The 26,639-nt window shown below is 40.6% G+C and overlaps 6 non-coding genes across 6 annotated transcripts; all 6 read left to right on the forward strand.

The window, feature by feature from the left end:
- Nucleotides 1-805: 805 nt before the first annotated feature.
- Nucleotides 806-887, forward strand: TRNAS-AGA. Its single transcript has one exon. It is a non-coding gene; the product is annotated as a tRNA-Ser (tRNA).
- Nucleotides 888-4,867: 3,980 nt separating this feature from the next.
- TRNAG-UCC lies at nucleotides 4,868-4,939 on the forward strand. The gene has a single exon. It is a non-coding gene; the product is annotated as a tRNA-Gly (tRNA).
- A 7,666-nt stretch (nucleotides 4,940-12,605) lies between these two features.
- On the forward strand, nucleotides 12,606-12,677 carry TRNAQ-CUG. The gene has a single exon. It is a non-coding gene; the product is annotated as a tRNA-Gln (tRNA).
- A 2,932-nt stretch (nucleotides 12,678-15,609) lies between these two features.
- TRNAQ-CUG lies at nucleotides 15,610-15,681 on the forward strand. The gene has a single exon. It is a non-coding gene; the product is annotated as a tRNA-Gln (tRNA).
- A 5,622-nt stretch (nucleotides 15,682-21,303) lies between these two features.
- On the forward strand, nucleotides 21,304-21,375 carry TRNAQ-UUG. The gene has a single exon. It is a non-coding gene; the product is annotated as a tRNA-Gln (tRNA).
- Nucleotides 21,376-23,444: 2,069 nt separating this feature from the next.
- Nucleotides 23,445-23,526, forward strand: TRNAS-AGA. The gene has a single exon. It is a non-coding gene; the product is annotated as a tRNA-Ser (tRNA).
- Nucleotides 23,527-26,639: the final 3,113 nt, after the last annotated feature.

The raw sequence follows: 26,639 nt of genomic DNA on the forward strand, positions 1-26,639 counted from the left end.
CCTTTCCTTTCCTTTCCTTTCCTTTCCTTTCCTTTCCTTTCCTTTCCCTTCCTTTCCTGTAGGTGAAATAACTTAAAATGAAAAATAGCATGTATTTTTTTTTTTAATTACATAAGGCAAAATAGTGACGATTAATTCAATTCAACTCACCAAGCATCGTTAAGAGCCTACTATTGGCCAGACACTAAGAGGTGCTGGGGATACAAGGAAGTGCAAAAATGAAGCAGTCCCGCGGACCTCAAAGAGCTTGAGTTTTATTGACTTAATATAAAAATTTTGATCGAGAAAAATTCGAGCTAATTCGTCGTGTGAAATGCGCCAGCCACGGACGAATTTTCCGAGGAACTGACGTTTCTGGCCGGGCCTTTGCAGCGGGCCTGCACTGAATGAATACAGCAGCTGCAGGAGCCGCGGGAGCGTCTCAGCTCAACCTCGGGAGCTGTCGTTCCAAGCAGACAGGGGTGGAATTCCGTCCTCGTTGGTTGGATCTTTCTGCCTTCACTGCAGCCAAGTGTGCACCTAAGGGTCCGATGCTAATCGGCTTTTCCTTGTTTCACGTGTGTCAAGGCACAGTCTGCTGCAGTCTATGAGAGAAGGTCGTAACTGTTAGAAAGGGTCGCTCTCCTGGTTGGATTGTCTGGTCCCCACCCTCTTGTAGGGATGATTCAATTTTTTTCCCCACCAGCTTTGGTCCTTGTGATGCAATAGTGAATTTCACAATAAGATTGAACAACTACAGCAGGGAAACATCATTTTACAATTTGTCTATGATGATATATGAAAACTGGGGAGACGTGCTCGGGGAGTAGTCGTGGCCGAGTGGTTAAGGCGATGGACTAGAAATCCATTGGGGTCTCCCCGCGCAGGTTCGAATCCTGCCGACTACGGGTGGCTTTTTTTCTCACCTAAATTCGAATTCTGACAATTTTCCATTTATTATTCTTTGAAAGAATTAAATTGGAAGCATTCCTTTTCCCCTTCCTGAGTATCACTTGCCTTTGGTATATTAATTTAATGGAACAAATAGCATTGTGAAACACAGGATGGGCGAGTGGAAAGGATACTGACCGGCCTGGGTGTTAGGAGACCTAGATTCCAAACTCTTAAAAGCTGTGTGAATATAGGTAAGGCAAGTACTTACCTTCCCCGATGTTATACCCCCAAGTATACATTTTGCTTTTCTACCAGATGAAGGAAATGATATATCATAACCCTTTTGCAAGACTGACCCCAGTGTCAGGAATACATCCCATATCTCCACCTCTTACAATCCTTAACTCCCATAGAAGCTCAAGGACTGTCTCCTACATGAGACCTTTCCTGATCCTCTTTGTTGCTAGAGCCTACCTTCGAATTACTTTGAATTTACTAAGTACATATTTTGTATCTACTTTGTGTCTACCAGTTTTTTCTCTGATAGAATGTAAACTTCTGAAAGGCACACGGTTCATTTTTTCCCCTTTGTATCTCCAGAGTTTGTAACAAAGTTGGTGAAAAACCTTGGGTATTGGTGGAGGGTCTTGAACACTAGGCAAATGAGTTTTTTCTTCATTTTATAGTCAATATTCACAGAAGATGTTTGAGCAATAAGAATGGTATTTATAATTTTTCTATTAATCTTATGATACATGTAATGGATATACATACTAATAGTTTAGTTTTCTCAAGAGCTGCCTTTTCCAGCCCGTGAGTCAGACTCAAGATACAGCTTGAACTGATCAATCAAACCTTGACAAAGCTCACAATCACTGGAATCCTTCTGCCTTGGTATCTGAACTGAAGCAAATCAAAGACTGTAGAACCTGTTCCCACCATAGAACTCTGGTCCTGTGACCCACTAAGTAAAGACGCCAAAGGACTTGAGCAGTATTGCTCCCACAGGACTCCAGAACTGTTGTATTGTCTTCCATTTGTGGGTTTGGCACGGAAACCACTCTGACACTGGGAATGATTGTTTGTAATCCACCTTCTCCCCTCCCTTCCCACTTGTGATTTATGTATATAATCTCTGTCTTCACTTCAGCAAAGGGGAATTCTGATCAGGAGAAATCTTAATTTGCAAATCTGTTCCTTGTAATGAAACTAATTAATTGAACAGCTACCTGATTACTGGCACTTTGTCTCTGGCCTGCTGTTTGGGGTCATTCTCAGGTTAGAGACTGACTCAGTAAAACCCTGTTAACAAGATCCTGCTAACAGCAGAGAAGCAACATGATCAGATCTATGCAGAAAGGAGATATTAGGAAGGGTGGATTGAAAGAGGAAGCAACTAGAGGTAGGAAGACTTGTTAGGACTAAGGAAATAAAAAAGGGAATTGCTAATGAGGGCCTGCATTCCAACAGTGTCAGTAAAAATATAAACAAAAGAGAATTTATATGAGAGGTGTTTCTGAGGTGGAATCCACCAGATTTGGTCAGTGCCCGAATATAGGAAATAAGGAATATGGAAGAGGCATATACAAAACTGTTGAGGTTTAGGGGTGCTGGGACCTCAAAATAGTGATGCAGGTCCTGGCTAAATGACTTGGACCCAACCCTTCTTTTAGCCAAAGACAAAGTTTATTAAAACACTGAGTGGAGAGAGCGAGATTCCTAGTGAATCTGAGCCATTGGCCAGATTTTAAGAATCTGAGCACCCTAACGGCATCCAAGATGGATTTCATATACAGAAAGACTGTGGGAGGGATCTAGGAGTGGCCAAGTAGTCTGAGGTGACTGGGAGGAGAAGTCTAGAGGGGCTCTGGGTAGTAGTGGCCAGTAAACTAGGGTGACTGTGAGATAACAGAATGCCTGGGAGCTGGACTACATGGCTAAGGGAGAATGGAGTCTAGATAGGATTAAGGGTGGGGAGTGGCCAGGTGTGATCCAGAGGTAACAGAACAGAGTTGGGAGATTGGACGTAGCCATGACGAAAGATCAGTTGAGTGGATTATAGTCTCAGGCAAATACTAGAGACTTGACCTTGTGGGAAAGTCAAGGGGACCCCTTTTTGGGGTCCAGATCCTAAAGACACGGTCTTTTCCTTTAAGGGGTTCAGATCCCAACCCCATCAAAACCACTAGGTTTTAATCCTTTTCTTTTTTTAAACAGAGGAAGGCTGTGGGAACGATACTGACATAAATAGAAAGAGACATCAGAAGAAGCAGATTTTAGGGATTTTGGATTTCTTGAATGTGTTAAATTTTATTTCTTTGTGGGATATCAAAGGGCTGATGTTCTGTTGGCAGTCGGAAATGCAGATCTGGAGCCTTGAGAGAGAAATATGGGCTGATACATGAATAATTTGAATAGATTTAGGTCGAAGCCATTTTAGTGACTGAGAGATTGTAAAGAAAAGGAGACCAAGAGTATACCTAACTCCCATATTTCTTCAATTCCACAACCTTTTCTGGGCCATGAGACCTTCTTCAACACTTGCTGTTTTTCAGGATGGAAGGTCCCTCCCCCCCTTACCTTTCCAGTCATCTTACACATCACCCCCCACTATGAACTCTTGTGACCCAAATAAAGTGACCTCCTTGCCATTCCTCACACAGGACATTCCATTTCCCTACACTATGTATTTGCTCTGCCTGTTTCCCCGATCTAGAATGTTCTCTTTCTTCAGCTGTACTCCTAGCTTCTCTGTGTTCTTTCCAGACTCAGTTCAAATTCCACCTTCTGGGTGTCTTTTCTGGTCCCCTCCTCCCATCTTCTTTTTTTTAGGTATCTTGCGTGTAAATAGTGACAGATCTGAATGTAAGTTCTCTGAATTCAGATGCAGTGGTCTTGCATTTCTTTGTAGCCCCAGAATTTAGCACCATGCTTGGCATGCAGTAAGCACTTAATAAATGTTTGTTAACTGACTGATTGTAAGGAAATTTGAATGGTGCTAAGAACTGAACTAGTTTTCCTTATACTTGAAACTTAAAATTCCTTTTTTTTTTTACATTTTCCAGATTGTCAGGCTTATGACATTTCTCCAGCCACACATGCCAAGGAAAAGTCTCCTAGAGCTTCCTCAGGGTACTTGGGCATCTCAACCAGTTTGTTATTTGGCCTGAAAACCAGTCATTACTGGAATGGCTCTTGCCTTATGTCCAGTTTCTGGGAAGTCCCGAAAGCACTCTCACCAATACCGGAAGGATTCAGGATGGCTCAGCTCACTGGGTATTTGTGGGGTCAGAAACAAAAGACTGAATAGCAGCTGCTATTCTAAGGTTTTTCTCAATGAGTCACTGAGCCTGGAATAGGGAGATTCCAGGTCCAGGTCAACCTCTCTTCATATGTAAGCACACTTCCGGCAGCACATCCCAGACAGCCCCAATGCACACATTTTTAGATTCTCCAAGTTCTAATTGAACACTTTGGTTGGCTTCTAGGGGTCAATCCTGTCCCTGAGAAGTAAATATTCAAAAATTTCTGCAGTATACCAGGTATATTGGCACCTGCCACTCTCCCCCTTCACACATTTGAATCCACTCAATTATCCATTCTACAGATACCTATTCTGAACCTATTTTGTGCGAGGCTGGTATGAGCCCTCTGTAGGGAGAATACAACGATGTGGCTAACAAACCTACTGGGATGATGTCATACGTACAAAACATTGGAGCTAACTGCCCCACAAAGAAGAAATTCTTTTGGAAAGAAAGGTGCAACTGTGACCACTTAAATTATTACTCCTGACTGACAATGGACGGGATAGGATCGGGTAAGGTGGTGGTGATGCTCATTCCAACCTGAGCGAGAAGGTTGGAATTGTTCCTTCTCCATCGCAAACAGCCCTGGAGAAAAAAAAAAAAAGCCTCATTCAAATTTCAGAGAGGAGGAGCCTCTGAAAACTATCATCTTGAAATAAATCCTGAAGAGCGTTTTACAGCAGAAAGCGTTGGTGGTATAGTGGTGAGCATAGCTGCCTTCCAAGCAGTTGACCCGGGTTCGATTCCCGGCCAACGCAAATGTTTAGTATTTTTCCCATTTTTGGCTCTGACATTCAAAAGAAATAGGACACTTTCTGCGATTGTAGGGGAAAACTGAATCAGCCCCTCCGACAAATCCCCTCAAATTCCCTGAGGCTGGGGCAGGGTTGCTCACCTCGCTCCGTTTCGAGGCCGAGGGTCTTGAGAGATGATTTTGGGAAGTCAGGGTCCTGGGCATTAATATTGATCACACTGTACCATGGGATCAAGCCAGGTAGTCAATATGGGGGACGCAGGAGCTTTAGGAGGGAGAAGAGGAAAATCCAGTGTAATTTTTATTCAAGAAGTTCTTCCCTGAGTCATCTATGAGGCCTGGCTTTCTTCACTGCTGTTTTTTTCCCTAAGGGATGCAGCTATTCGAGTCTAGAATTAGGCTGGAATTTGAATCTCCATGGATCCCCACACCGGGAGATTTGCTCTTCCTTTTGGCTAGTCAGTCATTCCAACTTAGCTCACACTCAATACAAAGGCTCCTTAATTCACACAGGAAGGAGCACACAGTACCCTCCATAAATGTTCTGAAACTATAAAGAGGGGGAGGTCTCGGGCTTAGAAAATGAAATATCTTTGTTTTTTAAACAGAAATGTGAACAAATAGTATGAAACAGAGAGCCCTAAGGTCTTCTTACATTGAAAACTACTTAGGGACAGTGCTTTCCCCAAACTCAAGTCTTATTGTCCATGGTTGCACTCATTTCTTCCAGACTCAAGGCCAAAGGAAACCAGGATTCCTCACATGGGGAAAAGTAAGCAGAAGCAGAATGACCTGGCCTCTGGGAACCAGAGATGGGACTGACATAACTTGGAGTCAGGGACTCACCCACCCCCTTGGTCCAGTATTCCAAATGCCCCCTTGAATTCAATTATCATCTCTGTAGAGATCTACTTATCCAGACCTAACCTTTCTCTTGATCTCCATTCTTGTGACTCCAGCTTCCTATTGGACATTTTACGCTGGATGTCTAACAAACATCTTAGATTCAACATGTCCAAAACCGAACTCATTATTTTTCTTCCCAGTTCTCCCCTCTTCCTTATTTTCCTCTTACTCTCATGGATACCACCATCCCTCCATTCATCCAGGTTACAATCTATGTGTCAACCTCAACTACTCACACTCACCTCTCACATTCAATAAGTTGTGAAGTCCTGTCAATTCTACCTTTACAACATCTCTCACGTATGCCCTTTCTCTCTTCTGCCAATGTCATCACCATGATGCCTGAACTGTCAGGGTCCCTGACTCAAGTCTTACCCCATTCCAGTCTATTCTCCACTTTGAGCCCAAAGTGATCTTCCTAAAGCACAGGTCTGAACATGTTACCCTTCCCCCAGTCACCCTCTTCCTGATGGAACTTTGGATTATATTTATAAATTCAACAGTCTCTTGTGGCTCCCTATCATTCCCAAAATCAATATGAAATCCTCTGACCTGACCTGACCTCCCCTACCTTTCCAAACTTCTTATACCTTATACCTCTCCACATACTCTGGAATCCAGTGAAATCATCATCATAACAACTAACATTTATATAATACATACTATATGCCAGGCGCTATGCTAAGTGCTTTACAATTGTTATTTCATTTGACCCTCACAATAAACTCAGAAGGTAGATACTATTATTATCTCCATTTTATAGATGAGGAAACTAAGGTGAACTGAGTTTAAGTGGCTTGTCCAGGGTCATACAGCTAGTAAATGTCTGAGGTAGGATTAGAACTCACTTATTCCTGACTCAGTGCCCACTGGGCTCTCCTTAACTTTTCTTAGAGAAGACATTCCATTCTCATCTCTGGGCTTTTTAATCTGCTGACCATCGTGTCTGGAGTTCTCCCTTTTCTCCTCTCTGCCTCCTAGCTTCCTCATCTTTCTTCAAAGCCCAGCTAAAATCTCACCTTCTACCAAAAAAAATCATCCCCCTTAATTCCATGTGAATTATCTCCAATTTGTTCAAAAATAAATCTTGTTTGTATACAGTTGTTTGCATGTTGTCTCCCCCAATAGATTGTGAGCTCCTTGAAAGTAAGGACCATTTTTTGCCTTTCTTTGTATCCCCAGTGCCTAGCACAGTGCCAGACATATAGTAGTCACTTAAGTGCTTGATGATTTCTCTTTGCTGACTTTGTCTCTTTCCCTTCAGCATTCTCTTGGGATATCTCATTGGCCCCTTTACTCATGTCATCTGGTGGGAGATACTGCTGTAAGGCCTTGGGGTCTTCTCTCTATCAAGGTCATGTGGTCTCAAGAAATTGAACTTGGTCCTTGCCCTCTGCATTTTTCCTTTCTGTTCTAAGTGAAGGGAGTGGAATTTCTGATCTCATGACTTTCAAAAGATCAGGAGGGCACACCATTGCCCTATTATTTCGGAGTTTTGGAGCCAGCACACCACTGATGCCTGAAGAGGTAAGGATCGACCTTCATCAGTGACCTTTTGGACCCAGGCCAGCAAAATCTGAGATGAACAATGTTTTGTAGATTCTGAACTCAGAGAGGGTCTCTACCTGAGTTATTGGGGGGGGGATGTCTGTGCATTTGTATTTACTATATCTTTAAAGGAAATTTCTCATGTTATATCTTTGTAAATATTTTATTTTTTTCAATTACATGTAAAAATAATTTTAACCTTTTTTAAAAATTTGAATTCCAAATTCACTTCTTCTCTCCCCTTCCCCTCATTGAGAAGGCAATTTGATATAGGTAGTACATGTGCAATCATGCAAAACATATTTCCATATTAGTCATGTTGTGAAAGAAAACACAAAGAAAAAAACAGGAAAAATAAAGAAAAATTTTTTAAAAACATGCTGTGATCAGTATTCAGTCTTCATCAGGTCTTTCTCTGGAGATGAATAGCATTTTTCATGATAAATCTTTTGGAATTGTCTTAGATCATTATATTGCTGAGACTAGCTAAGTCATTCACAGTTGATCATCACACGACATTGCTGTTACTGTGTACAATGTTCTCCTGGTTCTGCTCACTTCACTTTGCATCAGTTTGTGTAAGACTTTCCAGATTTTTCTGAGATCATCCTGCTCGTCATTTCTTATAGCACAATAGTATTCTATCACAATCATATACACCAACTTGTTCAATCACTCCCCAATTGATGGGCATCCCCTCAATGTCCAATTCTTAGACACCACAAAAGAGCTGCTGTAGATATTTTTGTATACATGGGCCCTTTTCCTTTTGTTGGTTTGTTTTGTTTGTTTGTTTTTTTCTGATGTGTTTGGAATACAGACCTCCTAGTGGTATTGCTGGGTCAAAGGAATGTACAGTTTTATAGCTCTTTGAGCATAGTTTCAAAGTGCTCTTCAGAATGGTTGGATTAGTTCACAACTCAACCAATAGTGTATTAGTGTCCCAATTTTCCCATATCCCCTTCAACATTTGTCATTTTCCTTTTCTGTCATATTAGCCAATCTGATAGGTATGAAGTTGTACCTCAGAGTTGTTTTAATTTGCATTTCTCTAATCTATGGTTATTTAGAGTACTTTTTCATGTAACTATAGATAGCTTTGATTTCTTCTGAAAACTTCCTGTTCATATCTTTTGACCATTTATTGTTTGTCCTTTGTTTTTGAAAATGATTAATGACATCATAGGATGATGTCTTCACTTGAGTATGAATTAGGTGTAAGTGAGGCAGAGTTGAGCAAAGTTGTCAGCCTCCCTCTCTCTTCCAGAGTCATTGAAGTCCAGGGGCAGGACAAACGTCAAGACCACTGGTGATGGCCCAGGATGCATTACCTTGGCATCCTTGATGTCTGACCAAGCCCTAAGCACTCCACAGTGCCTACTTCAGTTACCTTCAAGGCTATTGGAACAAATTGTTCCCATCCACCCATTCTTTTGGGGAGCAGGGGACATCTTCACATGCTTGCAGCAGACATTCCCTTAACTTACCAATGGGTTTCAGGCCTGTCGATTACCTTCAACCTGATTTAGCTATCTGCCAAGACAGTTTTACTGGGGTTGCTGTGCATGCTACAGCTTCTTGGAGGTGTAAGTTGAGTGACCCGTTGGACGTGAAAGGTGGATGAGCAGCCCTGAAAAGTGTTCATTAAATCCTCACACCAGAGGTGCTAGTAATCCCTTAGCATTCCATATACCCCTTTGACTAAGTGTTATTATTTGACCATTTATCAATTGGGGAAATGACTCATCCTGCTTCTCCCCACCCCAATTTATTTTTCTCTCTCTCTCCTTGTAGGAATGTAAACAGTTTAACCTTATTGAATCTCTCATGATTTCTCTTTCATGTTTACTTTTTTATGCTTCTCTTGAGTCTTGTATTTGAATGTAAAATTTTTTATTCAGCTCTGGTCTTTTCATCAGGAATGCTTAGAAGTCCTCTATTTCATTCAAGGTCCATTCCCTCCCCATCCCCCAAAGATTATACTAATTCTGCTGGGTAGGTGATTCTCGGTTGTAATCCTAACTCTTTTGTCCTCTGCAATATCATATTCCAAGCCCTCTGATCCTTTAACTAGAAGCTGCTACATCTTGTGTGATCCTAACTGTGGCTCTACATTTGAATTGTTTCTTTTTGGCTGTGGGTAATATTTTCTCCTTGCCCTTGGACTCTGACCTGGAACAAAGTATAGGCATTGCATCAAGGTCCAGCTCCCAGTGCCAGCAAAGAGCCCCATGTAATCTCCTTATGACCAGTTGTCTTTCTCTCTTACTCTGTGGGGTGAGAGCTCTGGCAGCTGCCACCACCAATTCAGTCATCCCCAAGGCCTGCTGCTGACTTGCTGGGGTGCATGTACTCTCACTCCAGTGACACAGACCTTTCCTGCTGATATTCTTAGTTGTCTTGGGCTGGAAAATTGTTTCACTCTGTCCTTTTGATGGTTCTGCTGTTCCGGAATTCATTTTGAGATGTTTTTTAACATTGCTTGGGGGGGAATTTGGGAGAGATCAAGTGAATCGCTGGCTTTGTTCTACCATCTTGCCCCGTGTTATACTTTAAAGTATATATCCCTTTACAAAAGCCAAATGATGTTAAGTTGTCAAAAAGAACCAGGGAACTGTAGGGAGAACACCACCAGGGGTGGCTTGAGACAATGGCATTAGAGACACCCTCAACTGCACAGAGTACACTAGAACCCTGAAGGCCCAGAAAATACTACACTATCATAGTACCTTTTACAAATTGGCCTTCATAAATATTTATTTATTTGAAATAAGAACCTTTACTGCTCTTAGGCCTGGGAGCAGAGACAAGTAGTGAATAATAACCATCCTAAGGAACAATTAGCTGGCCTACTAGACAAATTTAGATCATCAAACTAAAGACACTCAAGGGAAAACATCACTACAAATATTCAAGGCAAAATGTCCTCTACAAAATACGTGAAAAATGTGTCTTTACAATTGCTAAGTCACCACCAAGGATTCAAAAGCCTCCTCATTGAGTCCTCTTGCTTCTTAACTCTATTCCCCCCCATCCACCCATCTTCTCTTGCGATCATGTTCTTCAGGCCATCTCCATCAAGGAAAAGAAGTCATACATGTCTTCTTTCCATAACCTCTACTCTTTCCATCTCTTTGCTGATGGAAGTGTAATAGGCGCCGACTCATATATATACCCAATCAGCTTGCTTGGCTCATACAACATCTCTATGTGAAAAGGTCAGGGAGCTTGCTTCCAGGACCATTGTGATTATATGTGAGTGAAGTGTCCTGGAAGACTGGGAGCATTCATAGACCTTCTGTAACTGATTCTAGTCTACTAACCATGTAATGATGAAAGGCACTTTGATTGATCATGGAGGCATTCAAAAAGGCCTTTCCAACTGGAAAACTAATTCCTCTTTTGCCCCAAATGCTCCTGAAAGATCTCAATGACTGGTGGTATCTTTTGAAAAATCATGGTGTAAGAGGATAGACCATGAGGCTTTCTACCTGCAACCCCTCCCCCCCCACATGGCCTAATAAAAGGGCTTCCATTCTTAGTCTCTTCTTTGTAGTTTCTCTTCTTTTTTTTGCCCCTAGATGAAGAGAATGGAGCTTCTGTGACCTTGTGAGTTTGAAATGTGCAGAGTACTTTGACATTCCAGTGTTCTGGAATCTGAGCATTTGTACCAGAGCAGCATCAATTTCCCAAAGAGCAAGGAGTGATCTTCATGAGTGACCTTCTGGACCCAGACCAGTGGAAACTGAAACAAAGGATCATCTGGAAGTCATATCTCACCTGGAGATGAGCTTGGTGGGAACAAGGCTATTTAAGAACTGAGCTCAGGCATATCCCTGCCTTAACTGCCCCATCTTGTCCCATGAGGAATTTTTCATTACCTTTTCTTTCATCCATAGCCTTACGCTGGAAGGAGTAAGGAACCTAAGGCTTGGAGGTCACATGTGGCCCTCTAGGTCCTCAAATGTGTCCTTTTGACTGAGTCTAAGTTTTACAGAACAAATCCTTTTGTTAGGGGGATTTGTTCTGAGAAGTTGGGACTCAGTCAAAAGGTCGCACTTGAGGACCTAGAGGGCCACATGTGGCCTCTCGATCTCAGGTTCACCACTCCTCTCTTGAAAGGGAGGCCAGAGTAACCCATATAGACTTACTACGTTATAAAGACCCATTTACTATCCCATCACTGGGTCTGCGCTCAGGAACAGAGCCTGGAAGCCGGCGTTTGAGTCCCACCCAATTCGCAACCGAAAGCCTCCAGAGATTGGTATGACTTACAGCGCATATGCTCAGGTGGCAGAGTGATAACTTAGAACAGCAGAAGTGAAGAAATTGGTACCCTTATTTTGTCTTCTCCCAATCTGCCTCTCCCATGACCACATCACAAGAACCCAGAGATTACAATTGCCTTATAATTTCTGCAGGTGCCTACAGGACTCTCACTCGGTTACTGCATCTGGTTTGAGGGGAAGGAAGATGTCTCAAAACGCAAAAATTCAGATCCCTCAACTTTAATCTCTGGTGCCGGAGTTTGTTTCTCCGTTCGTACTGTGCACAAAAGCCAGAGGCTTAATTGGATGATTTTCGCCGAGCGTTTGTTTTCTTTCCGACCTGGGGCCAGTAGGACACTGATAGGATTCAGGAGGCAGTCTCCCTTGGGACTGGTGCCCTGCTGCTGCAGCTTGCGCAGGGCAAAAAGATTGGGGAAGAGGGCAGGGAAGGGGTCTGCCTCTTGCTCCTGACTGGGAGAGGTACAGTTGACCTCAGATTCTTAATTCATTGCAACAAAAGTTTATTAAGCTTATACTGAACGCCACGGGAATTCTTCACTGTCTATTCAGTCTCCTCCTTCAGAAAAAAAAAAGTGAGAGAGAGACTGACCAAAGGGACGAATCACATTCTCGAGGAAGATCCTTATCGATGTTTTGAGGGACCCAGGAGGAATTTCTCCTTGATTTTTTATTTTAGTAGAGAAGGGGAGCCTTTAAATTTATGAGGACAGATTAGGAAGGGAAGAAAAGGGATCCTAGGATCACAGATTAAGAACCAGTAGGGATTTTAGCGATAACTAGAGAGGTTCATTTCAATTGCCTCTGGATTTCTTTCTAACTCGGGAATGTAAAAAAACCTCCAACAACTGGAAGAAAAGTAAAGGACAAAACAAAGATGCGGACGTTGACGTATTAGAGGAAAATGAGAAAACGTTTTGCCAGCAGGGTGGTTCCATGGTGTAATGGTTAGCACTCTGGACTCTGAATCCAGCGATCCGAGTTCAAATCTCGGTGGGACCTTCTCTTTGTTATTTCTACCCAATCCCGTAAACGTGTTTTTAATGACAAATATGTGATCAACAACAACCTTCCGCTACTGAACGTAACAGCATTTGTAGATTTATTGATTACCTAATCTTCCCTCCTCCCCACCCCCAAGCCCTCCGCATCACACGAATTCCAAGGCATCGGAAGAAAGAGAGAAAAGTGGAGGTGTGTGTGTCGATACAAGTGGAGGACCTGTGCTCTACACGTAAAATACCTTCCAGATCCCCATCTCAATGTAACCTTGAAGTGCTATGGTGGAACGGGCAGTAGTCCGAGAGTCGGAGGATCCAGGCTCGAACCTTGTTAACTTTTGAAGATAGGATTATGATTTAAGCTAACTCCCTTCGTCTGCCTCAGTTCCCTCACATGGTTTTTCTTTTTAATTGATGTTTGGAATAGGTGGTGTCTGAGAACCCCTTCTAGTTCTAGATTGATGATGATATTTCAGAATCAGTCAATAAGCATTAAGCGCCCACTGTGTGCCAGGCACTGGACTGGACTTAGTAAGCACTGGGGAGACAAAAAGGAAAAAGAAACACAGCCCCTGCCTTCAAGGAGCTTACAATCTAATGGGAGAAGACAATACAGAAAATCCAGTTGGCGAGAGGAGGGAACCGCGGGAGGTATGATATACCTGGAACGGAAACCCTTCAGCCCTCCAATTAGGGGGGAGGGACAATTGACGGTACTGAAGAGGCGCTGAGTACCAGATTTCTCCATGATGACGTTTTTTGGTGGTGAGCTTATCCTGGGGGAAGCATATTGTTTTCAGAATCCAAACCATGCATTGAGGGGAAATGAAGGTCGATTCATTCAGGTTAATTAATTTCTCTAGGTCTCTGTTTCCTCATCTGTAAAATGGGTATATTCTCTCTTGAACTTCCCTCACAGGGAAATTTTAAAAAAACTTTAAAACACTTAACATCAGGTCTTAGAAAACCAAAGTCACCCCCTTTCTCCTTCATCCTAGCCCCTTCAATCACAAGGTAAATATATAGGTCTTGGACCTTAAAGGAACTCCAAGGATTTTTTATTGAATTTTTTCCCTTCCATCACCGAAATGAAGGTGTTCCGCAGATTCTTTCTTTTCCTCTTCCAAGAAATCATCTGGATCTTTAACTTTAACCTTTAATCTTAGTTGTCTAGACTAGAGCATTAAACAGTCCAGTGACTTGCCCCTGGTCACACAGCCAGTATATATTCCAGGCAGAACTTGTATTTGGATCTTCCTAGCTTAGAGGCCTACTCTCCATTCACTACCAGGTTGCATAATTTGAGCACCTGAATCCTCTGATTCTCTCTTTCTTTCTGGTCTTGAATGCTGTTGGGACTGTTGGAGCTGCTTCCCAAAACCTAATTGTTGGGAAATAGGGCTTGGCTTGCCTCCTTCCAGGCTTCCATATGACTGTGAGGACAGGATAGCTAAAATTCATGTTCTTCTTTAGCAAGCTTGAGCATGGGCTTTGTCAGCCTCTAGTGCTTGCTTTTTCCTGATTTTAGGTGGCTTGGGGATGACCTTATTTAAGAGTTGGAGAAATCTTTGTTTCTGTTCAGTTTCAGCTGAAGAAAGTTTGGGGTTCTTGGAGAGATCATCCTTTAACAAAGAGATTGACTGAAGCCTTCCAGTTTTAGCAAGAGTTTCTTGGACAGTGTAGAGCCAAGGTGAAATGGTAAATGACTATTTAGCTTTACTGCACACTGCTTTACTTTCTCATGAGGTTTAAGTATGACCTTCCCAACAGATGTAAAATACTTCGAAGTCATTACTAAATCCATTTGAATTTTTCTTATCAAATGCACACTTGTGAATCTTTCATGTTTAGCATTCCTTTCATGTGTATTAATAAATTACCTATCCCACATAAAATTCACATTATACACCAATTTTTTTTTCTTTTAGGGGAAAACCCAGGAGTTAGCCATAACTCAGGTCGTAAGTAAAATTCTGGTGGGAGCACCTAAGAAACCAAAAAGTGTGAGAACAGAGAGTCAAAGCACTTCTCACTAGAGGCTACCTTCCCTCCCTCATCCCATCCTGGTCTAAAATCACATGACCAGATGATAGAACATAGCACCATATTCCCTGTGGGCCCAGAAGGGGATTCCTTGAAGTTAAAGGCTTGATTCAATTCTTCCAGAAATATTTCCACATATGTAAACATACATACATACTATGAGAAAGACAGAGACAGAGAAGGAGAGACAGAGACAAAGTGAGATAGGCAGAGAAAGTGAGATGAGAGAGACGGGGAGAGAGAGAGAAAGAGAAGGGGGCGGAGCGCTGATATGAGTAAAAATAGCAAGGTTTTATTTTGTTGTTTTTGTTGTGAGTAAACCTGCTGTGTCTGTGTATAAATATAGAAACATAGGCTTGTTTGAGGTTACTGTTCACATTTAGTCTCTACGATTAGGTTCTCCCAGTACTGCCCAAAGCTCCCACGGTTCTGTGTTTTGGATTTTCTTACCATCCTCACACTGAAGTCAAGTGAATTGGGAATCGGAGCTCACGAGCAAAAAAGAAAAAAGAGTGATGAAGTCTCTGTAAAAAGTAGATGTGACTCACAATGGGAGTAACTTACTTACCTTTTGGAGAAAATTCTCCCTTAGCCTTTCCGCTTCTCATAATATTTCTTTATTAAAATCCAAGTCTTTCTCTCGTATATTTTGTTTATATTTAGGAACAATTCGATGCCTTTTGTGCAGCCCTATCTGGCTGTTAGGGGAGGAACAAGAGATTTCTGGCGTTCTTCCTTTTCAGTGGAGAAAGTGAAAGGAACTGGCGCTGGGGAAAAGAAGAGAGAAGTTTTAGGTCTTTAAATGAAGCTAGAGCTAACAAAAAGAACCTTCAGCTAAGATACATCGCTTCTGCGTCAGATAAAAATTCCCAGGAAGGAGGTCTTTGTCTGGTTCCATGGTGTAATGGTTAGCACTCTGGACTCTGAATCCAGCGATCCGAGTTCAAGTCTCGGTGGAACCTGGGGGTATTTTTTCCCGCTCCCGAGAACCAGACTGAGTGATTCTCTCTCTTTATTACAAGAATCGTTTTTTAAAAAGCCCAGTTCATCCAGCCTCCAAATTAGTATTCTTAAATGATAAATGCCACCGTACCATTACCCTTCCCAAGATTTTCTTTGGACTCACTGTTACCTTGTGGATAAAATAAAAGTTCCTGTTTGCTATTCAGAGCCCTTCATAATCTGCCCCCCACCCCAGCCCCCAGTTTACCTTCCTAAGATTCATTACTTCTCGTCATAAATTTAACCTTTAGCCAAAGTGACTTGCTATTTCCCTGTACAAGTCATTCCATCTCAGGTCTGTTACCCCTCCAAGCCTGGAATCTCAAGTTCTCTTCAAAGTGTGGCTCAAGTAATTTATCCTTCATGAAGCCTTTCCCAATCTTCCTGTTTCTTAATCTCTCTTAACTCCTCTCTCCCATTACTTTGTATTCATTTTGTATATATTTTGAATTTACTTAGGTGGGTTCCTATGTTCATGCCATCAATCTTCTCCTCAAGCTTCCCATACCTCCCACTCTTCTGTCCTGCTAAGGACCTTACTTTAGTTTTAAAAAGAGCCCATTCCAAGAGAGCTCTCTCTTCTTCCCCAGTCTTCTCCTCAAAATCTCTTGACATCATCTCCTATTCTTTCCTCCTTTCCCAAAGACTTACACAAAGAAGTTATCCTTTCCTTCTCCAAAATCAACTCTTCCACATATTGTCTTGATCCCATCACTTACTTTCTTCTCTAACAAGTTGTAACCGTAACCATTTTCCACTCTTCCCTTTCTAATCTTCAAACTCTCCCTTTCCTACTGACTTCAAATTGACTGTACCTTTCTCAAACAAATTACTAGGGAAAAAAAAAAGAACAGAAACATTATTCACCCACTTACTTCTCAAACCTTTGCAATCTGACTTGTTACTCTATCATTCAACTGAAATTGCTCTCTGCAATCCCTTAGAGGCCAAATCTGATGGCCTTTTTTTCTTAGTCCTCATCCTTCTTGATCTACCTGTTACATTTGATGTTAACCATCTTCTTCTGGATGCTCTCACCTTGGATTGTCTCCTTTCTGGATTTTGGAGTTACTGTTCTCTCCTGGTTCTCCTTCAAGCTGTCTATTTTTTCTCAGTCTCCTTTGCTGGCTCATTACCCATATGATGCCCCCCCTACTGTGAATATTCCCCAAGCTCTGTTTTAATTTCCCCTAACTGCTAGTGCCCTTCTTCCCTAACTTTCTTATATTTAGCTATTTTGTACTGTTTATATTTATTTTCAATATTATTTCGATGCTTACATACGCACTTACTGTCTCTCTGATTGGAACTTCAGTTCCTCAAGAGGAGGGATTATTTCATTCTTTGTATTTGTATCCTATGCACCTAGCACAGGGTCTGGAACATAGTAAGCATTAAATAAATGCTTAGTGATTTATTGATTGATTTACTGACTGATTTCAAACTTGGAGAAGAGAATAATTAGAGGAAAATTATAACTACCTTAAAACTCTGAAGGATAATCATTTGGAAGAAAAATTCAGTCTCATTTAAGGAGATCCAGTAGCCAGAAGGAAGAAGCATGTTGTGAATATTTGAGTGAAGATTGGGGGAGGGAAGGGCAGAAGTGATATTATCATGTCCAACGTACTATAATGTGGGGCTAGTCATTGAGTCCAGTCCTTACAAGCATACATAGAGTGCCGTTGATTCGACTTTGCACATGGAAGAGACTTGGGAATCTGCTTGCAGGAGAGTAGTAATGACATGTAATGGAAGTACCTTGAAAGACTTCCCCACATTTGTAGACATTCTGTTACTGGTTCAGGTATGCTAACCACATGGTAGACAGCAGCCTGGTTGAAAGGCTACAGTTGAAGAATCAAAACTGTAGGCAACTATTTCTCTTGGTTGGGACTCTGTTATTGGTTTGATTCCTTTGCTGATGGCTTCTGGTGAAAGATAATGCTTTAAGAGGATAGGCCTTGGTCCTTGACCTGGCTAAATATTTGCTTTTTCATTTGGTGTGAAAGAATCTGAAGGCTCCAACCTTCAGAGCTTCAAATGGACAGGGGAGAGATGCTCCAGAAGTCTAGACATCCAAGAGTAAAGCTCTTGCCAAGTTTTACAGGCAGCCCAGCATGAAATAGCTACCGTCAGGATCTAGCCCAGCAGTAGCCAAATTTGAACAGGGAGTTTGGTGGGAATAATGCTTTATAGAAACTGTTAAGTGTGCTCTATCTCCCCACACCCCTTCCCAGACTGAACTGATATAGGGGAGTGTGCACCCCATCCCCAGGTATTTAAAGGGAGGGGTAATATTTGCACTCCTTTTTCTTGCTTTATCTTTGAAGTAAATAGTCTTTTGTAAAGCCAGTTGAGGTTAGCTAGTTAAACAGAATGGGAATCCAAGTCACTGATGGCTAAAAGAGGGGAGACAACATACAGAGAATAGTGACATGAGCCAATGGCATTAGAGAAGAGACACTTCAAAGCCTCAGAGTCACTCCCAGAGCCCTGAGAGGTAGATGCAGAAGCCTGGCTCTGGAATAGTAAGCCCAGAGCACGTTTGCTACAGTTATAATGAACTACCTGGATTGATTAAGGAAACAGGCATAGAGTTCAAGAAAAAGCTCACAAGGCTGGCCACAGGGTTCCAGTAATGAAAGAGATTTCATTTCTATAGATTTCTGCTGGAACTCTTTCACTACTAAAAGCAGAATATATAATACTCTTTTGTCATGCTAATAATGATTTAAACATTATTCAAAGATATGAAAATGTATATTCTGGACATGATTTTGAACAACGAAGAATTGGTATTCAATTGAGCTTCAAATTACTTTATGTAAGAGAAAGGGATGTAGGTTTCCCTTCCCCTTCAGTTGATAAAAACATGTTTGTGTGTCGATAAGACACATAATCGATAAGATGTTAACACCATTTGATTCCTTTATAAAGCATTTGTGCCTTTCTTTGATGGAATTAAAGAGAGCCTGGCTACTGAATGAGCAAAAATTGGCAAGGTTCCTAGAAGACTTTTAATAGCTAAGCCCTGGAAACAGAGGGGCAGTTAGACAGCTTGAGTCAGTCAAGACTTGGAGACCTGGAGTGTTTTGGATTGTGACCCCTGAAGGGGATGAGGAGGGAATTTCTCCTTCACTCCCTTCACCCTTCCACTTTGGCTGTAGCAGTACCAATAGTAGTGGAATTACTTGACCAGAAAGATACCGTATACACAATTGAAGTTGGTTTGAGAAAATCCTAGGAACACATGAAGAAACAAAGATTCACACTTTCTGAACAGATATGGATAGAGGCAGTTGCTAAAGACCAAAAACAGCTTCAGGAGTGCTTATCCCTAGCAGCAGAGAAGGGAGATGCTTAAACACCCAAGGATGAGCTAGCCCTGGAAGTCCAGAGTCAAGCTGTGAGAGAAAAACCCTTTGTTCAGCAAAGACAACACGCCCAGGAAGAATCTTCATGATGGCTCCTCTAAGAAAGAAAGAAAGAAGACAATGAAGTACCAGAGTTTTAAGATGCTTTATAAGGAAATACATACATACATACATATGTGCACAACTGCTTTACTTCTATTGTATTCTAAGCTTGTGCTAACAGATGCTGTGTGTGTTTATGGGAGAGCATTTTATCAGGGGGAAATTTTCTAACTATGGTTTTTAAAATGGTTTCTTAGTAAATGCCATTGCTTTGGTTCATGGTTAAAGGGAACCACCCTGCTGATTAAAAAGAATTTAATCACAAGGTAAATAAGAAGGGCCAGAGAGAGCATTTCACTGACTCTAATGACATTATGTGTCTAGACCTAAGGAAACTAAATGCCAGGTGAGTGCAAGAAATGGCAGATTTGATAGGCAGACTCCCATAAGTGACCTTTGAAAGATCAAATAGGACACATATGATAGAAATGGAGAAGGATAAGTTTTTGCACCAATTTTTTTTTTTAATGGAAGAAAATGAAGCCTCAAAAACATAGAACAGTAAGTTTAATTTCAATTTCAAGCAAAATATTGAAATATATTGTCAAAGAGATGATTCATAAACACCTAAAAAAATCAGGTCATTCCAATTTAATTTCCTTTCTATTTTTTAAAGGGTAACCAGACTAGTAGATTACGGGAAAGATGCAGATATATTTGATCTAGACTGGACTAGAATTTGACAATATTACTTATTCTATTTTTGTGGACAATGGAGAAATATGAGCTAGCTGACAGCAGTTGGGTGCATTTGAAACTGGTCTGATGATCAGACCTCCAAGAGTGGTTACTAAATGGTCTGATGCCAAATTAGCAAGAGGTCTGTAGTGGAAAGATCCAGGGATATGACTTTGGCCATAAGTTTTGTTTCATTTTTGTCAGTTACCTTGATGAAGGTATATGTGTGTGTGTGTAGATATATATATATATATATATATATATATATATAAAATTATAGTATATATATTATATGTAACTTATATATGTAATTTTCATATGACACATGGCCAAAGAAGGATAGCTAATATGATGACATAATGTATGGTAGAGTCAATGTCCAACAAGGAATAAGACAGTAATGGGATAAATCCAATAATATGAAATTTAATAGAATGCAAAATCTTTACTTAGTTTTTAAAAATTAACTTCATACACATGAGATTTGGTAAGTGTGGCTAGACAGCAATTCATTAGAAAAAAATCTGAGCATCTAAACAAGCTCAATAGCAATATCAGTGGTAGACAAAAACACTAAGGGATCTTCAGAGAGCCCTAGACTCCAGAACATGCTCCTTCTTGGACCACCATTGTGTCTTAATACATTTTAGTTTTCAGAAGGACATTGACAAGCTAAAGGACATCCAGAGTGTATGGGTAGGAAGACAACTGATTGCCCTTGGATTCTCTCTGAAGAGTATTTCTCTCCTAAGTGAAGCCGAAATATCATTCCCTCCCATCTCTGCAGAATAATTCCTATTCCTGTGAACAAGATTGTCATGGGAAAAGAAAGTAAAGTCACTTTTAATGATCATGTCCTCACTCCACACCTGCCCTCTTTACCCTGGAAAGCTCCCCTTACATAAAGCATTGTAGTTTCCATTCACTCTGCTCTAGGACATACACAGCCTTGGGCTCTATTTCTGAACTGCACCACTGCTGTTTCAGGTTGCCTGATATCAATGTGACCTCGAGTTTCCTTCTATTACTGCCCTGGAGAAATAACTTTACTGTGAAATAGTGTAGAGGTAATAGGGAGGGGAAAAGGGAGAGACAGAGCGACAGACAGACAGACTTTGTGAGTCTGACTGGAGGACAAACCACTTAATATTTTCCGAATGGATAAATAGGATCCTTTTATTTCTCCTTGGGACTATAATTACAGGACTCCATTGGATTGAATTAAGCTACAGTATTAGGAATCTCAATGTCATATGTATGTACATAGTCCGAACCTAAATTTACTATCCGCAAAACAATATATATGTATATATGTATGTATGTATGTATGTGTGTACGAATGAATGAATAAAGGAATAAATCAATGAAAAAAATGAGCCGATTAAATAGTAGTCAAATAGAATACTCCAGCTTTCATGAGCGGCTGGCCCCATGGTGTAATGGTTAGCACTCTGGACTTTGAATCCAGCGATCTGAGTTCGAATCTCGGTGGGACCTACAGTTTTTGACAGACTTTCGCTGGTAATTCAGTATGTTTACATTATACTTATTCCAAATGTCTCTCAAGTTCCACTCACTTTCATTCACAACCATTTCTGAATTAAACCCTCAAGCACACGGCGGCGTTCTTTGCTCTCTCTCTCAAGGTACTGCCCTAGTTGAAGTCCAGAAGGGGTAGTTTTAAGTCTTCCTAGTTCAAAGGAAATCTTGTTCTGCCTCCAGGATATGAAACTCAAGGCTCAGGAAGAGTGATAAAAGAAGTTAACTTTGTAATAATAATAGTAACAACAACAATAAAGAAACAACTCAACTGGGTTAGACAGTCCTGAAAACTTTTTAAGACTCAGGTCTTTCCATTTCTCCGAGTACATTGAAAATTTCTCCCATCATGCTTTGTTGTCCTACCAAAGGCCTCGTCCCTTCCATCCACTTCTTCCACTGAATTTCTACAATTTTTTTGTTTGACTGATTCATTTGATCCTTAGTAATTGTTTCATATGTACCGAATTGGGTAATTTTTTACCTTATTCTCTGTCTTATTATTGTTCGTTTCCTGTAATAGGCTCTTAATAAATGCTTGTTAAATGGACCATTTTATGTCTTTTCTTCCCAAATACAATGAAACCCCTTTAAAGGCAGGGTGTTTAGTGCAATGCTTGGCACATAGTAAATAAATAAATAATATATAATAGTAAATAAATAAAATAAAAGAGTAAATAAATAAAATAATAAATACTTGTTAATTTGATTCTGTCTTTTAAAAGGTCTCCATGCTCAATCCTTCCCCTTTCTCTTCTACTGCTCTATAGCGTCTTCTCTTTCCCTCCCTTACCTTGAACCCACCTAAGGGATTGAGTCCTAGGCCTAGAGTCAGGAAGACTTGTGCTCAAAACATGAAACACTTGATGCTTGTTTTATTCTTGTCTTAGTTTCCCTATCTGTAAAATGGAGATAATAATACAATACCTTTCTCTGTCACAACTGTTGTGAGCATAAATGACATAATATTTGAAAAAGCACTTTGAAAACTTTAAAGCATTGTATAAATGCTAGTTACCATTATTACCTCACTCTAAAAGTCAGCAGATTGCTTTCTGAAATAGAAGATTTGATCATTTCACCCTTTCCATTCTCTTATCCCTTGCAATGCCAGATACTGGTACAAAATCCTACAGGGCAGGATTCATTGTTTTAAATTACGTGTTTCCAGAAGAAGAAAAAGCAACACAGAGTCTTGCACACGGTTTTAAGTTAATTAGAGTTAATGAGGTGCTCAAAACTACTGTGGCTATTAAAAATAACCTTCTAGTGATGAAATGCTTAATGTGTTGCATTACTATTTCTCTGTGTATTGTTTAGAAGATGCTTCTGTCTTGCAAAGAAATGCTCACAGTTAACCGTCTGTTTCCCCTGCCCAGGAACTTCCAATGACTCTCAATCTCCAACTGACAAACCTCTGACTTTCAAATCTTCAACCTGGAACTCTTTTACCCCCTATCTCTCAACAACATCGAACATTTATTAGGTTCTGGATCTCACGAAATTTAGATAAGACTTGATCCTTTCTGCCTTTGACCTTAATCTTGTATGGAGTACCTCCTCTAAGGCTTCTACCAGAACCTCTCTCTTCTCAGTCCCTTGAAGACTCTGGGATTGATTGACCTCCTCCAATACCTTTGCTTACTATAGTTAGGCAACTTGGATTTTTTTTTTTAATATCTACACTGCTCCTATTCCCTAGTCATGATCTAATCCAAGACCAACCTGGTTCATTCGATCTTTCCTCCAAGTTCCACTGCCTAATACTTGTCTTTCCCAAACTCTGATGGCACCATAGATGTCAGTAATGAAAGATTTTAGAGCTAAAAAGGGGTTTAGAGGGTATTGAGTAGTATCCTTTTTAATTTATGTATGATTCAACCGCATTCCCCGGAAGTAGACTGATTTGTTGAAGTAGATATATTTATTGAACTCATTTGTTTCTCTCTGCTCATCAGAAAAGAATAGAAATATTTGAACAACCTATCTCAATCATTTCAAGAATCACAACAGAAGCAAGGAAACAGGTAGTCGTGGCCGAGTGGTTAAGGCGATGGACTAGAAATCCATTGGGGTCTCCCCGCGCAGGTTCGAATCCTGCCGACTACGGTAAGCGGACAAAGTTTTATTTTCAACATGTGGGTAAAATTGCAACCCAACTTCTTGCAAATGAAAGTTCCTTTAGAAATTCAGTGACCCTGGGTGAGGTGTGGCCGTCCTTTCCTGGGGTCCCTTCAACATGTGGGTAAAATTGCATCCCAATTTCTTGCAAATGAAAGTTCCTTTAGAAATTCAGTGAGCCTGGGTGAGGTGTGGCCGTCCTTTCCTGGGGTCCCTTCATTCAATTGAAGCAAAAGCTTCTTGGTATGGAGACATTGATCTAATAGCTGAGTCTGGATATTGTCTGAGACTGGATATGAACTTGGTTTTTCCCATTTATTTCTTCTTCAGGTGTTCCTTCTTGTGTGACTTCCAGTAGTTCACTTAACCTCTCTGCCCCAGTTTCCTCAATTGTAAAATGAGGGTACTAATAGAACCCACCTCCCAGGTGAACATGGGAAAGAGACTGCTAACTGTGAGACTTTCTTTGCAAGGGAGAAGTATCTCCTAAACAAAACACAATGCATTACGCATTTCATCACCAGAAGATTATTTTTAATAGCAATGGTAGTTTTGAGAACCTCATTAACTATAATTAACTTAAAACTGTGTGCAAGTCTCTGCGTTGCTTTTTCTTCTGGAAACTCCCAGGGTTGTTGTGAGGATCAAATTCGCTAATATTTGTAAAGCACTAAGCAAAGTTCCTACAATAGTAAGTGCTATATAAATCAGCAGCAGCCGCATCACACTATCACCACTACCACCAGAAGGAGCCTAAAACAATGCAATGCCAAAGATAATGAAAGTCTTGAGTGAGGAATTGAAGGTTATAGAGATAAAGGTTGTATTTTTCTCACTATTGCCTATTGAAGGCAAGGGAAGAAGAGGAAAAAAATACTTGGGAAGTGAAATTATTTGGGTAAGAAGATGATGTCTTAGATATCTGGGATATACCTTAAATTATTGTTTCTATGATTTGTTGTTTGACTCACTCATTCTTATAGGATTAGACTATTTAGTTTCCAGTTAATTTTTAGCCTATCTTTCTATGGCCCTTTATTACACTTAATTTTTATTGCATCATGATCTGAAAAGGCTACATTTAATATTTCTGCCTTTCTACATTGGCTTGTGAGGTTTTTATGCCCTAATACAAGATCAATTTTTATGTAGGTGCCATGTACCACTGAGAAAAAGGTATATTCCTTTCTATTCCTGTTCAGTTTTCTCTAGAGGTCTGTCATATTTAATTTTTCTTTTTTTATTAATTTATTTTGATTTATCAACAATAACTTACATAAGCTTTTGAGTTTTAAATTTTTCTCCCCCTCCCTCTCCACCTTCCTTCCCAAGATGGCGTGCAATCTGATAAGGCTATACATATACATTCCTATTAAACATTTTCACATTAATGATGTTGTAAAGAATAATTAGAACCAATAGGAGGAACCACAAGAAAGAGAAAAGAAAACAAAACAGAAGGAAAAAAATAGCAAATAGTATACTCCGATCTACATTCAAACTCCATATTTCTTTCTTTGGATGTGGATAGCATTTTCCTTCATGAGACCTTTGGAGATGTCTTAGATCCCTGCAATACTGAGAAGGGCTAAGTCTATCAATGTTAGTCATCACACAATGTGGCTGTTACTGTGTACAAGATTCTCCTGGTTCTGTTCACTTCACTCAACATTGGTCCATACAAGTCTTTCCAGGTTTTTCTAAAGTCTGCCTGCTCATCATTTCTTATAGCACAATAATATTCCATTACATTCATATACCACAACTTGTTCAGTCATTCCCCAATTGATGGGCATCCTCTCAATTTCCAATTTTTTGCCACCACAAAAAGAGCTTCTATGAATATTTTTGTACATGTAGCTCCTTTTCCCATTTGAATGATCTCTTTGAGATACAACTCTAGAACTGATACTGTTGGGTCAAAGGGTATGCACATTTTTATAGCCTTTTGGGCATAGTTCCAAATTGCTCTCCAAAATGGTTGGATTATTTCACAACTCCACCAACAATGCATTAGTGTTCCACTTTTCCCACATTTTCTCCAACACATATTTAACTTTTCTAAGATTCTATTCACCTCCTTAACTTCTTTCTTGTTTATTTTATGGTTAGATTTACCTAGTTTTGAGAGGGAGAGGTTAAGGTCCCCCACTAGTATAGTTTTGCTAACACAGCTTAAAATATAAGGATATTGTATTCCTGGCTAGAAATGGAGTATATTGAACAAATGCTGATGAGTGTATTTTTTGGATGCTTTCAAATCTAATCAGAAGGAGAAGAATACCTGTGGCTATGCACCATGATAAATACCATAGAGAGTGACTACAATAAATGAAGAAAAGTGGTTGAGACACTCAGATGTTCAGAGTAGGCAAACCCAAGAAAAGCAGTAAAACTCCTGATCACAAATGTGTATCCCTAATCGGCACAAGAATTTAGGCAACAAGCAAGAAGAACTAATAATATAAGGAAATACATTCAACTTTGAGAATATCATCAATGTAATGGAGCTTTGCAAATGCCCAGATCAACCAATATGTAGACACCAATGTGAAAAATGCCAGGAACCTGCTTCTGGGAGAGGATATTCTGCATTCTCCCATATGAGAGAGAGCAGGCTCTTTCCAAAGGCAATGTAGCTGGAACAGTCTCTATATTTAAAACTATCAGTCCGGGAGTTTCTCTTTCTTTCCACCATTGGCTAGGGGTGTAAGGTCCTGTTCACTTCAAGCTTAGACACCATTCACTGAGCTGGGGGTAAGAGGAGAGTTCTCTCCCTTTTGGCCTGTGGACCTAAGAATCAGGTTTGAGGTTTAGGTTTCTTTTGTATGTCCTTTTCAGTTCTTCGTGCAGGCAGTAGAGTCGCTGGACCCAGGAGCTGGAGTCATGGTGACCTGAGAACCCAGGGTGCCTAGGAGGCTTTGAACTTGGAACTTGCTGTTGGTTGTTGTCGTTCCTTCTCGAAGAGGATCAAAATGACATCACTACGCTAGTCAAGTTACAGTGTGTCTGACTGTGGCTGCTCAGACCAATATGAGCTCAGAATGCTCTACCACAGGTGTGAACGTTTGGAGTGGATTCTCTAAATTTCTCTAAAACAG

This window comes from Vombatus ursinus, unplaced genomic scaffold (genome assembly GCF_900497805.2).
Source record: "Vombatus ursinus unplaced genomic scaffold, bare-nosed wombat genome assembly UNPS02014768.1, whole genome shotgun sequence".
In the NCBI taxonomy this organism is placed as follows: Eukaryota; Metazoa; Chordata; class Mammalia; order Diprotodontia; family Vombatidae; genus Vombatus; species Vombatus ursinus.